At 42.8% G+C, this 3751-nt stretch overlaps 1 pseudogene; it reads left to right on the top strand.

Moving 5' to 3' along the window:
- Positions 1-872: 872 nt before the first annotated feature.
- On the top strand, positions 873-1869 carry LOC122099493 (annotated as a pseudogene).
- The last annotated feature ends 1882 nt before the right edge of the window (positions 1870-3751 follow it).

Below are 3751 nucleotides of genomic sequence, written 5' to 3'. Positions count from 1 at the left end.
ACACACACACATTAATTCAATTTAATCAAAAGATCAGTGCTAGAGAACCTGCTATTGATTACATGTAACACTCAGATTAGCCCCTTCCAAGTCAAATCTCTGGGGTTAGGGAGCGAACTCCAGGCCAGACACACACAAGGCAATGCTCTAACATTTGAACTGTGCCTCTATCCCTTTTTTATTTAATATTTTTGAGAGGGTCTTACTACCTTGATTCAAAGTGCCATTGAATGTATAATATCCTTGCACTGTTCCCCAAAAGCCCAAATTACAGCATCTGCCAACATTTCCAGGTTTTCTCATTTTTTTTCCTACCTTCCACACACATAATCTCACTTCAGAAGATACTTTTCTCAGGTATTTGTTCTGATGAAAAACTGACTACTTGCCGGGTGCTAGTGGCTCACGCCTCTAATCCTAGCTACTCAGGAGGCTGAGATCTAAGGATCACAGTTCAAAGCCAGCCCGGCAGAAAAGTCAGTGAGACTCCTATCTCAAATTAGCCACTAGAAAACAGGAAGTGGTGCTGTGGCTCAAGCAGTAGAATGTTCACCTTGAGCTGAAGAGCACGGGATAGTGCCCAAGTCCAGAGTTCAAGCCCCACGACTGACAAAAAGCAAACAAAAAACCTGACTACATGCAACCCAGTTAATATGCAGCAATCCCTTGTATTTGATGCACTGACATTTTATAATCTAAAAAGAAAACAAAAAATTCCACTTAAAGTTCTATGAGGGCAGAGTGAGAAAGGTGAGGGGCCCTGGGATTAGACATGTGGAACTCCTGACCTAAGTGGCAGAGTAAGCACCTTCCCCACATCAGGACCTTCATGACACCAAATCTGCACCTTTGGGCCTCTGTCAGTGTCCACAATGACTACCCGACTCGTATCTGCCACCATTTTCAACTTGAGAGAAGCTTTATGCAAGGTTTGGTTGACAAGATGCTCAATGACAGAGCTCCCAGAGAAGGGGCTGCTTGCTGGACAGGAAGGCAGTGGTCTCTCCTGCTGCTGAGGTGTTTCCCTTGGAGGCACTTGGCCAACACCCTGCCCAGCACCAAGTTCCACCAGAGCTAGGTCATCAGCAACCTGAAGGGTGAACCAGTCCCAGTCTTGTACTCTAGGGACAGCAGCTTCAGAGACTGCTCTTTCTCACAGGTGCTGAGCAGCTGCTGCCCAATCAGAAGCAGACCAAAAGAGGCAGGTCAACTCCAGTCGCTATAAGACCTAGCTGTTCCTCCAATTTGAAGAAAACACCTATAGAGACAAGTGTCACTTCATGCACAGCATCCACAAGCTCCACAGTCTAGCCTGCCATCCCAAGTGCAAGATCTAGCTGGGTTGCACCTTCCATGTCACCAACCTTTGCCTCTATGAGCTCTGCTGCCACTTCATCCACAAAACCAAGGAACGCAGAGCCCTGGCCAGGACCTTTCTGCAGACCTTCCCTATCTCCAGCATAGCTTTAGCTTTGCTGGATTTTCCAGTGCCAATGAGACTGCTGCCACCACTGGATTGCTAGGTAGCCCCAAGTCCATCATCCCAACACCCATCCTGGTTGCCGATGACCTCCTGGGCTCACCTAACCTTCCTGATGGCACCAATAACCCCTTCACCTTCTAGAGCCAGGTATTTGTTCTTTACCTCTTTCATGAGGCTGCCTTTCATGTCTACCCCACCACCTTCCTATTCTGATCCATGTCTGAGTTCTCTCACATGTTTGATTCTCATGCCACCCCTCAGGATTCTCTCTTGGGTCAAGGCTACCTGTGCAGTGCAGCAGGAGCCATGCTGGGTCAGATTCCCCCATCTTGGACAATTCAGGAGACCTGCCCATTTTCAGCAAACTTTCCATCTCATATGACTAAAGCACCAGGGTAAGGAGGGACACCCCCAATCCATTCCTTCTACTCCCCTTCCTCCTGCACCACATCCTAGATCTAATTAATCACCAAAAATCCTGGAAATGACCTGTATCTCAAGTGGTACAGTACTAGCTTCATGTTAAATGAAGCTCAAGGATTGCTCCTATCCTGAATTCAAGCACCAAGACCACCACAGAACATCAACAATAAAAAGATGAGTGATTTGGAAATGGAAAAATGCCTTTATAGTCAAGTAGATCCACTGAAATGGAAAAAAATAACCCTGTCTTATGACTAAAGGACTCAATATTGTACTTTATTTTACTTTTTATCAGTTGTAGAGCTTTAGTCATGGCCTGGGCAACGTCCCAGAACTTTTTTGCTCAAGACTAGCACTCTACTTCTTTAAGCAACAGCTATACATCTGGTTAAGGGGGTGGTTAATTAGAGTAAGAATATCACAGACTTTCTTGCTCAGGCTGGCTTTGAACTATGATCCTCAGATCTCAGCCTCCTAGAAGCTAGGATAACAATTATGAGTCACCAGTGCCCAGCTAGGACTTAATATTTCTAAAAGAGGGCTGGGAAGTTGGCTCAGTGGTAGAGCGCTTGCCTTGCATGCCTGTGGCCCTGGGTTCGATTCCTCAGCACCACATAAGCAAAAAGAAAAAGCCGGAAGTGGCGCTATGGCTAAAGTGGTAGCGCACTACCCTTGAGCTGAAGAGCTGAGGGACAGCGCCCAGGCCCAGAATTCAGGCCCCGAGACTGGACCCCAAAAAAAAAAATTCTAAAAGAGCAGTACTTTCCAAATTGCCTTTGCATTCAAAATGCCCCCTTACAAGATTGTGACCTAGGTTTAAATTAATTGCAAAATTCATTCTAAAATGTGTACGGGACTATAAGAAATCCTAAACAAACTAATTGGATACTGCAAAAACAAGAGGAAGTTAAGTAGGGGAGGATGACTCACATCTGTGATCTTTGCTACTCAAAAGAAGAGATCTGAGGACGGTAATTCAAAACCAACCTGAGGAAGAAAAACCTTTCCAAAAATTATTTCCAAAAAAAAAATAAACAACAACAAATATCCAAAATTGGAGCTATGAACATGAGAAAAATCTGTTCAAGGACAGTATTGACATGTACTTTTCCTTTTTCCTGTATATGTTTTTCCTTAGTTTAAAATTGCCATTGTCAAAATTTTGTTTCTTTGATATATTTATCTTTCATGCCACCAATGGAGTTTGAACTCAGGACCTTGCTCTCTTGCTTATTTTTTTGTTCAACGCTTGTACATAGAACTGTAGCTACACCTCTAGTTCCTGACTTTTACTGATTCATTGAATAAGGGTCTTTAAGATTTGTCTGCAGGTGCTGCTTTGAACCTCCATCTTTAGAATATGCCACTTTAGAAGCTAGAGTTAGTGAGATGGTCCATGACACCTGGCAAGTCATTTTCCATTTATGCAAGTCTTCTTTCTCCTAATTATGATGTATTTTATGTCAGTGTTCATATTTCTTATGTACTTTTTTCCAAAATTTTTATTGTGATTGATTGCATAATTTCAAAGTATTTGGGGATAGTGATGCTTAGTTAAGGTTACAAACACATTCTAACACTCACGGGGCAAATTGCCTATCATGGTCCATAAAGTTTATGAGTTCTATGGGCTTTGACTATACAGTTATTTCTTCCATATTGAGTGATATTTACATACCTTTCTTTTTTTTTTTTTTTTTTTTTGTTACCCCCTCCATTGTTTTCCCCCTACCATCCCCTCCCTCCCTCCCTTCCCCGAGGTTCTTTTTTTTTTTTTTTTTTTTTTTGATTGTGATTAAATGATTACATAATTTCAAAGTCACAAGTTCATTCTAACTTCCCTGG

Source organism: Dipodomys spectabilis, unplaced genomic scaffold, assembly GCF_019054845.1.
Source record: "Dipodomys spectabilis isolate Male_0828 unplaced genomic scaffold, ASM1905484v1 ptg000516l, whole genome shotgun sequence".
In the NCBI taxonomy this organism is placed as follows: domain Eukaryota; kingdom Metazoa; phylum Chordata; class Mammalia; order Rodentia; family Heteromyidae; genus Dipodomys; species Dipodomys spectabilis.
This window is presented reverse-complemented; position numbering and strand designations above follow the sequence as displayed.